At 44.1% G+C, this 13,235-nt stretch overlaps 1 protein-coding gene across 1 annotated transcript in view; it reads left to right on the plus strand.

The window, feature by feature from the left end:
• Window positions 1-1,762: 1,762 nt before the first annotated feature.
• The window catches only part of LOC110531418 (5-hydroxytryptamine receptor 2C), a 318,685-nt gene continuing 307,212 nt past the window's right edge, over window positions 1,763-13,235 (plus strand). The window contains exon 1 of the mRNA XM_036987270.1: window positions 1,763-2,156. The gene's annotated coding sequence lies outside the window, so the exon portion shown is untranslated. The remainder of the gene's footprint in view (window positions 2,157-13,235) is intronic.

Consider the following 13,235-nt stretch of genomic DNA (forward strand, 5'->3'; position numbering starts at 1 on the left):
TATCCAGGCTAGAGTAAACTTCTCCTATTTCGACACTCGCGCTCGCGCGCTCACACACAAACACACACACACACACACACACATAATAGACACATATACACACACACATTTCAGTCTGGTATAACCGATAACCAGGCAAGGATAAATTTGTCCTATGCGAACACGCATCTATTGATCAAAGGGAGAGCTAACTGGCGGGATGATTGATTGAAGTCCATTAAAGCTAATCTGGAAGGTGTGTGTGTATAGTTATGACGTTATGACACATGTATATGTCGCCTAGGCTAGTCAAGGACCCAACAGAGGTTACCAAATATCCATTGTTCTGTGTGACAAACATAACGTTTAAAGCACTCAACTGTACATAATTTTGCAGCTAGAGAAAAATAATAAAATAAATACACAATCAAATACAATAATAATAAATCAATAAGTGGAATACTGAATGAATAACAGACATCACTCTTTACCATGTGGATCTATCGTAAGAAATAGCAGCTCTATAATAACAGACCACTCTTTACCATGTGGATCTATCGTTAGAAATAGCAGCTCTATAATAACAGACATCACTCTTTACCATGTGGATCTATCGCAAGGAATAGCAGCTCTATAATAACAGACATCACTCTTTACCACGTGGATCTATCGTAAGGAATAGCAGCTCTATAATAACAGACCACTCTTTACCACGTGGATCTATCGTAAGAAATAGCAGCTCTATAATAACAGACATCACTCTTTACCATGTGGATCTATCGTAAGGAATAGCAGCTCTATAATAACAGACCACTCTTTACCATGTGGATCTATCGTAAGAAATAGCAGCTCTATAATAACAGACATCACTCTTTACCATGTGGATCTATCGTAAGAAATAGCAGCTCTATAATAACAGACATCACTCTTTACCATGTGGATCTATCGTAAGAAATAGCAGCTCTATAATAACAGACATCACTCTTTACCATGTGGATCTATCGTAAGGAATAGCAGCTCTAGACATTGCATGTCTCTCTGCTACTGTTTCACCTCACTGCACAGGCCTACAGCCCAGAACAGAGATAAGGACTATGTCTATCAAAGATAGCTCAAATCCGACTTCATAATCGCTCCAATCTGTCTGGCTTGCATGTGCATGTATGTGTAGTGTCATGCGTGAAGCAGGCTATAGGAAAGACGGAACATGGTTGAACGTCCAATTCTGATGTAACTGTGATCTGATGTGACTGTGAAACCTTGTTGCAGCATACAGCCCATGATCATTATAAATTACAAATTAGTATCGATTACCATCAGGAAATAGGCAAGGTTGTCATTACTGTAATACACTTGTTATTATGTACACATAGGGGTCGTAGCTGTGTTAGTACATGACAAGCTACTGATAGGCTACCTATCACAGTTTAAAAAACGTCAGTTTAATTAGCTGATTTTATTATCTCGTAGCCCACAGTAGTCTATTTGAGAGCATTTCGCTACACTCGCATTAACGTCTGCTAACCATGTGAAAGGTGGTTAAGGATACAATATTTCATGATGATAAAAATGTTTTGTCAACGCGTCATAGGCTGCAGGACATAAACACGGAGTTTTATAAATGTTGTTTCTTTGACACAGGTATGGGGAAACTAAAGTAGGCTACATGTTGGTACCGCTCAGTATTGCATGATTGTCACAGTGCGGGACCCCAAAACCAGGACAGGGCGGAAATTCAACTCTTGGTTGGCAAAGCGCGCGACAATCATGCGCGCGTGCCTCGAGAATAAGATTCAGGCGAGAGAGAGCTCCAACGGTCGGTCTCGCTCTAGCGCTGGTGCTGGAGTCATGCCAACGCTGTAGCCCTAACCACAAACCCTAACCGGCTGTGCTTGCTTGTCGGACAGTGTGTGACTTGCATACGGGTTGCTGCGACGGCGGAGGAGGAGAGTGCTTTTAACGGATACCGTTTAATTTCGGAGTCTTTTCAGTCTAGGTCCGAGACAGGGCAGAGGAAAACGCATTTTGCGCTATGAAAAGGACTTGTGAGTTGAGTGGAATTCCGAACGAACCGTCGACAAGCTAGGACACAACGACGGAGAAACAAAACAGCAGTTGGATAAAGACAAGAGGGAAGAAAGAAAAGGACGTGATTGAGAGAAAGGATCACCTTATGGGTAAGTGGAACTGCTTTATAAAGGCATAAAGTTATATATTTTTTGACTACATGGTAATAACACCTCTGTGGTAATAATATTTGATCTTGCAATTATCCGTTGGTGGCATTTGGAATACACTTGTAGCTTTGTCAGAAACGCTTGTTTTGACACAAGTACAGTGGTATTGAATCTCAGATAAGTGTTTATTTTATTACAGGCTATTAAACCGTGGACCAGTCTCTCGGTTTTGCTAACGATATCCTCTATGTCAAGCCAGGAATGTTTTAAGGAAAGTTCACCAAAAATATCTAGATCGAAGAATTCCCGCGTCTGAAATGCTACACAGCTGTACCCTCTTCTGCGCGTAATTGCCATTTTTACGCATAGCCGTGATGACGGTTAATGACTGTTGATGGTATGAAAATGTGAATGGGGTGGATCAGGGTGTGGGCACTCATACGCGCTGACAGACAGATCATAGCTGTAATTTCAGAGTGGTTCTAAACTGTTATAGTTCATTTATAAATGTAAACGTTGGCAATCAGTCTGTCATCTGGTTTGTTTGATTGATTGATTCAAGGTGAGCGTTATTCAATGATTAGATGTGAATCCAGCTGTCTTGTCATTTTGGCACGCACACACACACACACACACACACACACACACACACACACACACACACACACACACACACACACACACACACACACACACACAGCCAGACTGTACTGGACTATAATAGCCTACTGATTTGTTTGTGGTCGGCTTGGTCCAGTCAAATTAGCATCACCTACTGTTCTCTGTTCTTCCTTAGTTTATGTTGCTGAGAAAACTGCTAAATGACACTATGAATTACCATTTAGTGTGCTGTGTGTGCAGATGCATGATGCAATATAATTTGTTTGACACAGATGTGCATGTGTGTGTTTTTTTAAAAGCTTTTTTTTGTGTGTGGTAAGGCGTTGAGTTTATATTTCACTAAATCGCTTATCTGAAATGACCGTAGTGTGCTGTGTGTGCTGATAACATGATGCAAATAAATGAGATTTTTATAGTCCTATGTTTGCATGATATGGGGGTGTGAGATTATATTTGAGTAATGTACATCTTTGGTCTATTTTCCTTTTCATCTGTTGAAAATAATACATTTGTGGATTATGATGGCTAATAATACCTTCTTCAGTCTAATCCTATTTACTATAGGATAGAGACCCAATCCAGTCCCCCCCCCCCCCCCCCCCACACACACACACACACACACTCTGGAGTACACTTCCATTGGAAATTAAATTTCTGTTTACTGTGATAGACACACGGCAGTACATATAAACACAGACCAATACACTATTGTTTTTACGGTATCTTTCTGGCAGCCAGCTACTGTGAGGATCACCTTTACTCCAAACACAGAAACACATACAAAGCTCTCCCTCGCCCTCCATTTGGCAAATCTGACCATAACCATATTCTCTAAGTCTGACCATAACTCAATCTGACCATAACTCAATCTGACCATAACTCAATCTGACCATAACCATATTCTCTAAATTTGACCATAACTCAATCTGACCATAGCCCTATTCTCCAAATCTGACCATACCTCAATCTGACCATAACCCTATTCTCCAAATCTGACCATAACTCAAACAGGAAGTACCAGTGACACGCTCAATACGGAAGTGGTTCGATGAAGCATATGCTAAGTTACAGGATTGTTTCACTGGCACAGACTGGAATAGGTTCCAGGATTCAGCCGATGGCATTGAGGAGTTTACCACATCAGTCACCGTCTTAATTAATAAGTGCATCGACGACCTCATCCCCACAGTGTCCAAACATACATACCCCAACCAGAAGCAATAGATTAAAGGCAACATCCGCACTGAGCTAAAGGCTACGATGGTGCCGACAGACATGGCAGCTCTGCTTCTAGCTCCGATGCAACTTTGCAGTATTTCATTTTTTTTTGTGTTATTTCTTATTTCTTACATTATTTGCCCAGAAAGTTTTTTGTGTTATTACATACAGCCGGAAATAACTTTTGGATATCAGAGCTGCAGTAACTCACCAGCATTACGATCAGGAATACAACTTTCCCGAATTAGATCCTTTGTTCGTACCCCCCAGGGCAAATTAATGTATTCCAGAGGCTGCTCCAAGATGCCGCCGCTGGAGAAGAGGTATTCAGAGTGGACTTCCAGTCCGACTCAGGAGGCGTGCACACCATCCACTGCTTCCGAGTGTATTACTTGCTAATGTCAAGTCCCTGGATGATAAAGTAGACGAGCTCAGGGCGAGGATCTCCTTCCAGAGATACGTCAGGGACTAACATGCTTTGTTTCACAGATTCATGGCTCTCTCAAGATATACTGTCCCGTCCATACATCCAGCTGGGTTCTCAGTACATGGCACAGATAGGAATAAAGAAAGGCAGGGGTGTATGTTTCATGATTAACTACTCATGGTGTGATTGTGATAACGAACAGAAACTCTTTTTGTTCACCCGACCTAGAATACCTCACAATCAAATACCGACCGTATTACCTCCCAAGAGAATTCTCTTCGGGTTTATAGTCACAGCCATGTATATTCCACCTTAAGCTGATACCACAACGGCCCTCAAGGAACCACACTGGACTTTGTGCAAACTGTAAACCACATATCCTGAGGCTGCATTTATTGTTGCTGGGGATTTTAACAAAGCAAAATTGAGGAAAACACTACCGAAGTTCTATCAACACATTGACTATAGTACTCGCGCTGCTAAAACACTCAACCACTGCTACTCCAACTTCCGGGATGCCTACAAGGCCATCCACCGCCCTCCATTCGGCAAATCAGATCATGACTCCATTTTGCTCATCCCTTCCTATTGGCAGAAACTCAAACAGGAAGTACCCGTGCTAAGGTCTATTCAACGCTGGTCTGACAAATCGGAATCCATGCTTCAAGATTGTTTTGATAAGACGGATTGGGATATGTTCTGGGATACCTCTGAGAATAACATTGACGTATAAACGGACACAGTGACTAAGTTCATCAGGAAGTGTATAGGGGATGTTGTTCCCACGGTGACTGTTAAAACCTAACAAAACCAGACACTGTGGATAGATGGCAGCATTTGTGCAGAACTGAAAGTGCGAACCACCGCATTTAACCATGGCAAGGTAACTGGGAATATGGTCGAAGGCAAACAGTGTAGTTATTACCTCCGTAAGGCAATCAAACAGGCAAAACATCAGCACAGAGACAAAGTGGAGTCAACCGCTTTGAGGATAACACAGTGCCACCGACGCGGCCCGCTCCCAAGGACTGTGGGCTCTATTTCTCCGTGACTGACGTGAGTAAGATATTTAAACGTGTTTACACTCGCAAGGCTGCCGGCCCAGACGGCATCCCTAGCCACATCCTCAGAGCATGCGCAGACCAGCTAGCTGGAGTGTTTACAGACATATTCGAATCTCTCCCTATCCCAGTTTGCTTTCCCCACTTGCTTCAAGATGTCCACCATTGTTCCTGTACGTAAGGCAAATGTAACTGAACAAAATGACTATAGCACTCACTTCTGTCATCATGAAGTGCCTTGAGAAGCTTGTTAATATCACCTCTACCTTACCTGACACTCTAGACCCACTTCGATTTGTGTATACCGCCCCAATGGATCCACAGACCACACAACCGCCATCGCACTGCACACTGCCCTATCCCATCTGGACAAGAGGAATACAGTTGAAGTCAGAAGTTTACATACACTTGCTGGCTGGAGTCATTAAAACTCGTTTTCAACCACTCCACACATTTCTTGTTAACAAACTACAGTTTTGGCAAGTCGGTTAGGACATTTACTTTGTGCATGACACAATGAATTTTTCCAACAATTGTTTACAGACAGATTATTTCACTTATAATTCACTGTATCACAATTCCAGTGGGTCAGAGGTTTACATACATTAAGTTGACTGTGCCTTTACACAGCTTAGAAAATTCCAGAAAATTATGTCACGGCTTTAGAAGCTTCTGATAGGCTCATTGACATAATTTGAGTCAATTGGAGGTGTACCTGTGGATGTATTTCAAGGCCTACCTTCAAACTCAGTGCCTCTTCGCTTGAGATCATTGGAAAATCAAAAGAAATCAGCCATGACCTGAGAAAACAAATTGAAGACCTCCACAAGTCTGGTTCATCATTGGGAGCAATTTCCAAACGCATGAAGGTACCACGTTCATCTGTACAAACAATAGTACGCAAGTATAAACACCATGGGACCACGCAGCCATCATTCCGCTCAGGAAGGAGACGCGTTCTGTCTCCTAGAGATGAACGTTCTTTGGTGCAAAAAGTGCAAATCAATCCCAGAACAACAGCAAAGGACCTTGTGAAGATGCTGGAGGAAACAGGTACACAAGTATCTACATTCACAGTAAAACGAGTCCTATATTGACATAACCTGAAAGGCCGCTCAGCGAGGAAGAAGCCCCTGCTTCAAAACCGGCATATAAAAGCCAGACTACGGTTTGCAACTGCACATGGGAACAAAGATCGCACAAAAATAGAACTGTTTGGCCATAATGACCATTGTAATGTTTGGAGGAGAAAGGGGGAGGCTTGCAAGCCGAAGAACACCATCCCAACCGTGAAGCACAGGGGTGGAAGCATCATGTTGTGGGGTTGCTTTCCTGCAGGAGGGACTGGTGCACTTCAGAAAATAGATTGCATCATGAGGAAGGAACAGTATGTGGATATATTGAAGCAAATTCTCAAGACACCAGTCAGGAAGTTAAAGCTTGGTCCCAAATGGGTCTTCCAAATGAACAATGACCCCAAGCATACTTCCAAAGTTGTGGCAAAGGGGCTTAAGGACAACAAAGTCAAGGTATTGGAGTGGCCGTCACAAACCAGTTACACTAGCTCTGTCAGGAGGAATGGGCCAAAATTCACCCAACTTATTGTGGGAAGCTTGTGAAATGTTTGACTCAAGTTAAAGAATTTCAAGGCAATGCTACCTAATACTAATTGAGTGTATGTAAACTTCTGACCCACTGGAAATGTGATGAAAGAAATAAAAGCTGAAATAAATCATTCTCTCTACTATTATTCTGACATTTCACATTCTTAAAAATAAAATGGTGCAAAACCCAAGTAAGCATCAGAAATGATTTAGCATATCAAAATACATATCAAGATCCTGATATGGACCTCAGCCAAGAGCATATGCATTGTACATGCTGAGAAAATATACTGTGTAGGACTACTGTCAGTATTTGTCAACATATAGAGAAAATAAGATGTCCACATAGGCCTATCTCAGGATATCTAATGAGACCATATCCTTCCTTACCATGACATTCAAGCACATTTGCAGTTCTACTACGCGATGTCTTTCGAAAAGCTGCGATAGAAAGGATTACCTACACATACTCACCAGCTCATGTTATAGACAGAAGTGTGTTACATGGCAGACCAATCCAAAATCATCTCTCGGCATGCCCAGCCCACACATTATCTCAGCTAATCATGGCTAGCGGTAAGGTTGATCGCTTTTTCTGTGGCTAAACCAACTAGGCTCGTAATTTAACAATTTTATTTGTATTTATAGATGGCATACACATTTATTTATAAGGCACATTAGGGTTCACATGTTCCAGAAGGCATTTCTGCCAAAAGGGTCAGGGTGTCAGGGTGTGACTTGGTTGGGTATGTTAGTTTTTGTATTGTCTAGGTTTTTTGTAAGTCTAGGTATTTGTATGTCTATGGTGGCCTGAATTGGTTCCCAATCAGAGGCAGCTGTTTATCATTGTCATATTATCATATTTAGGTAGCTATATTCCCTTGGGTATTTTGTGGGTTCTTGTCTATGTGTAGCTGCCTGTTAGCATTCATGTGTAGAGCTTCACGTTTTGTTAGGTTGTTTGTTATTTTGTTAGTTTGTTTCAGTGTTCATTCGTTTAATAAATTAAGAATGTACGCTTACAACGCTGCACCTTGGTCTCCACCTTATGACGAATGTGACAGAAGAACCCAACATAAAAGGACAAGGCAGCGTGTTCAGGAGGAGCAGACAGCATGGACATGGGACGAGATTTTGGACAGTAAGGGATCCTGGATGTGTGAGGAAATATTGGCAGGAGAGGATCGCCTACCATGGAGGCAGGTGGAGATAGCATGGGATGAACGGCGACGATATGAGGGGACACGTTTAGCACGGAAGCCCGAGAGGCAGCCCCAATAAAAAAAATTCAGGGGGCACACGAGGAGATTAGCTGGGTCAGGTTGGAGACCTGAGCCAACTCCTCGTGCTGACCGTGGGGAGCGTGTGACTGGTCAGGTACCGTGTTATGCAGAAATGCGCACGGTGTCTCCAGTTCGCAATTATAGCCCGGTGCGCTCTATTCCAGCTCCTCACATTTGCCAGGCTAGAATGTGCATCCATCCAGGACGCATTGAGCCAGCTCTACGTTCCAGATCTCCAATGCGTCTCCACGGCCCAGTGTATCCTGTGCCTGCTCCTCGCACTCGCCCTGAGGTGCGTTTCCCCAGCCCGGTACTACCAGTGCCGGCACCACGCACCAGGCCTCCAGTGCTCCACCAGAGTCCAGTACGTCCTGTTCCTCCTCCCCGCACTCACCCTGAGGTGCGTGTCTCCATCCCGGTACCACCAGTGCTGGCACCACGCACCAGGTATCCAGTGCGACTCGGCAGTCCAGAGCGTCCGGCGACAGTACCCAGTCCAGAGCGTCCAGCGACAGTACCCAGTCCAGAGCGTCCAGCTACAGTACCCAGTCCAGACCGTCCGGTGACAGTACCCAGTCCAGAGCGTCTGGCGACAGTACCCAGTCCAGAGCGGCCAGCGACAGTACCCAGTCCAGAGCGTCCAACAGTACCCAGTCCAGAGCGTCCAGCGACAGTACCCAGTCCAGAGCGTCCGGCGACAGTACCCAGTCCAGAGCGTCTGGCGACAGTACCCAGTCCAGAGCGTCCAGCGACAGTACCCAGTCCAGAGCGTCCAACAGTACCCAGTCCAGAGCGTCCAACAGTACCCAGTCCAGAGCGTCCAACAGTACCCAGTCCAGAGCGTCCAACAGTACCCAGTCCAGAGCGTCCAGCGACAGTACCCAGTCCAGAGCTTCCGGCGACAGTACCCAGTCCAGAGCGTCCGGCAACAGTACCCAGTCCAGAGCGTCCAGCGACAGTACCCAGTCCAGAGCGTCCAGATACAGTACCCAGTCCAGAGCGTCCAGATACAGTACCCAGTCCAGAGCGTCCAGCGACAGTACCCAGTCCAGAGCTTCCGGCGACAGTGCCCAGTCCAGAGCGTCCGGCGACAGTACCCAGTCCAGAGCGTCCAGCGACAGTACCCAGTCCAGAGCGTCCAGCGACAGTACCCAGTCCAGAGCTTCCGGCGACAGTACCCAGTCCAGAACCTCCAACGACGGGCCCCAGTCCGGAATCTCCAACGACGGGCCCCAGTCCGGGGTCTCCAGCGGCGGTCCGGGGCCTCCGGTGATGATTTGCGGGTCGGTTCTACAAAGCGGAGGGATCAGTGTATAGAAAGGGGCGGGGTCCAAAACCAGAGCCGCCACCAAGGGTAGATGCCCACCCAGACCCTATAGATCCAGGTTTGCGGCCGGGAGTCCGCACCTTTGGGGGGGATGGGTACTGTCACGCCCTGACCTTAGTTATCTTTGTTTTCTTTATTATTTTGGTTAGGTCAGGGTGTGACTAGGGTGGGTATGTTAGTTTTTGAATATCTAGCGGGTTTTGTAAGTCTAGGTATTAGTATGTCTATGGTGGTCTGAATTGGTTCCCAATCAGAGGCAGCTGCTTATCTTTGACTCTGATTGGGGACCATATTTAGGTAGCCATATTCCCTTGGGTATTTTGTGGGTTCTTGTCTGTGTAGTTGCCTGTTAGCACTCATGTGTAGAGCTTCACGTTTCGTTCGGTTGTTTGTTATTTTGTTAGTTTGTTTCAGTGTTCATTCGTTTAATAAATTAAGAATGTACGCTTACGACGCTGCGCCTTGGTCTCCTCCTTATGACGAACGTGACACGAACTAACAACTTCAGGAATTCATCCGTTTTTTAAAAATCAGTTATATAGCCTAGATCAAAAATAGCATTATTACAGGCAACCCAGAATATCGTATTGTATGATATCCAGGGGGAATTCAAAAATGATATGGGCATCAAATAAATATTTGTCAAATTAATGAGCGTGTACTGAAAACTCAGAAATGCATCAGAAATTGTCCTTATTTTCCCCTACATCATAAAGCATATCAAGATCTTCCTATGTTTAATGTGCTGAGAAAACACGTATGTGATGTACAGTACATTCAGAAAGTTTTCATACCCCATGATTTTTCCATGTTTTGTTACTGCCTTATTCTAAAATTGATTACGTTGTTTCCCCCTCAATCTACACACAGTACCCCATAATGACATCACAGTACCCCATAATGACATCACAGTACCCCATAATGACATCACAGTACCCCATAATGACATCACAATACCCCATAATGACAAAGCAAAAACACTTTTTTGCAAATGTATTAAACATGAAAAACTGAAATATTACATTTACATAGGTATTCAGACATTTTACTCAGTACTTTTTTGAAGCACATTTGGCAGTGATTACAGCCTTGAGTCTTCTTGGGTATGATGCTACAAGCTTGGCACACCTGTGTTTGGGGAATTTCTCCCATTCATATCCTCTCAAGCTCTGTCAAGGTGGATGGGGCATGTTGATGCACAGCTATTCTCAGGTGTCTCAGCTCAGTCCCCACAGCATGATGCTGCACCATGCTTTACCGTAAGGATGGTGCCAGGTTTTCTCCAGACGTGACGCTTGGCATTCAGGCCAAAGAGTTCAATCTTGGTTTCATCAGACCAGAGAATCTTGTTTTCCTTGGTCCGAGAGTCTTTAGGTGCCTTTTGGCAAACTCTAAGTGGGCTGTCATGTGCCTTTTACTGAGGAGTGGCTTCCATCTGGCCACTCCACCATAAAGGCCTGATTGGTGAAGTGCTGCAGAGACGGTTGTCCTTCAGAAAGGTTCTCCCATCTTCACAGAGGAACTCTAGAGCTCTGTCAGAGTGGCCATCGGATTCCTGGTCACCTCCCTGATGAAGGCCCTTCTCCCCCAATTGTTTGGCCGGGCGGCCAGCTCTAGGAAGAGTCTTGATGGTTCCAAACTTCTTCCATTTAAGAATGATAGAGGCCACTGTATTCTTGGGGACCTTCAATGCTGCAGAAATGTTTTGGGACCCTCCCCAGATCTGTGCCTCCGACACAATCCTGTCTGACCTCTACAGACATTTCCTTCAACCTCATGACTTGGTTTTTGCTCTGACATGCACTGTCAACTGTGGGATCTTACATAGACAGGTGTGTGCCTTTCCAAATCATGTCCATTCAATTGAATTTAACACAAGTAGACTTCAATCAAGTCGTAGAAACATCTCAAGGATGATCAATGTAAACAGGAAGCACCTCAGCTCAATTTCGAGTCTCGTAGCAAAGGGTCTGAATACTTGTGTGAATAAGGTATTTTGTTTTTTTATGTTTAACAAATTTGCAAGAAATTCAAAAAAACTATTTCGCTTTGTCATTATGGGGTATTGTGTGTAGATTGCAGAGGAGATATATTCTGCTGAGGATTTAAAAAAAAGTTACATCCATTTTAGAATAAGGCTGTAATGTAACAAAATGTGGAAAAAGTCAAGGGGTCTGAATACTTTCCGAATGCTCTGTATAAAGTCAGTATTTGTCAACATGAAGAGAGAAAATAGGATGTCACATATCTCAGGATATTGAATGAGTCATATCCGGCCACAGGAAATATGTGTAATATTCGGAGTAATCCCAATATCATGTCGAAAAGACACATCTGGATTCAGACTTTTTCAGGATATTCACAAAAGTCTAAATATTCTGTAGAATATCAAACACATGTCATGTGAAGATATCTCCTGATATGGACCCTTTTCGCCCAGTGGGAGTTTTAAGTGGTGTAATTTAACAAAGTGGAAATGCTGACAGTTTTTGGATGCTGGCTGATTTGTATTAGAGAGAAGGAAATCCTTTTTCCTTGAATAGATTTTAGCGGGTTTTTTTTATACATTAAGACTGAAAGAGAGCATCTGTTTGTGTGTGTATGTGTACTGTACCCATTGGTCAGCTATAGGATTACCCCCCCCCCCCCCACACCCCTATCACCCTCTATCTCAAATTGCTTTGACTACCGCTAGATAGATAGGTTAAACTGGGTTTAGGCAATGTAGCCTAGTTTCTAGTTTCAGTCCTAACATGATTTTACAAGCATAGAGTTGAGAGGTTGAAGTCAAACACTATGTCCCTACATGGCTAAGGCTTAGCTGTGTTGGACATGAGTCAAAGGAGACCTCCAAAATGGCACCCTATTCCCTACGTAGTCCACTGCGTTTGACCAAACTACAATATGTAGTGTGTCTATGACTACATAAATCATAGGTTGCCATTTGGGACCAAGTCAAAGATTGATTTAATGAACGGCCATTATGGAGGGGAGAGGTAGAGGCAGAGTGCGAAACGAAGGGAGAGTATGATGGAGAGAAAAAGAGGGAGAGAGAGAGTGCTGGTGACAGTGAGAGATTGAGTGAGTGATGGAGAAAGAAAGAGAGAGAGAGTGATGGAGAAAGAGAGAGAGAGTGATGGAGAAAGAGAGTGAGAGAGAGATATTGAGAGAGAGAGAGGGTGATGGAGAAAGAAAGAGTGGAGAAAGAGAGTGAGAGAGATTGAGAGAGAGAGTGATGGAGAAAGAAAGAAAGAGCGAGTGTGAGAGAGAGAGAGAGAGTGATGGAGAAAGAGAGAGAGTGATGGAGAAAGAGCAATTGAGAGAGAGAGTAATGGAGAAAGTGAGAGAGTGATGGAGAAAGAGAGAGTGAGAGAGAGAGATGGAGAAAGAAAGAGAGAGAGAGAGATGGAGAAAGAGTGATGGAGAAAGAGAGAGAAGGAGAGTGAGAGAGATAGAGAGGGTGATGGAGAGAGAGAGAGATGGAGAAAGATTGATGGAGAAAGAGAGAGAGAGAGATAGATGGAGAAAGAGTGATGGA

Source organism: Oncorhynchus mykiss, chromosome 9, assembly GCF_013265735.2.
Source record: "Oncorhynchus mykiss isolate Arlee chromosome 9, USDA_OmykA_1.1, whole genome shotgun sequence".
Classification (NCBI taxonomy): Eukaryota; Metazoa; Chordata; class Actinopteri; order Salmoniformes; family Salmonidae; genus Oncorhynchus; species Oncorhynchus mykiss.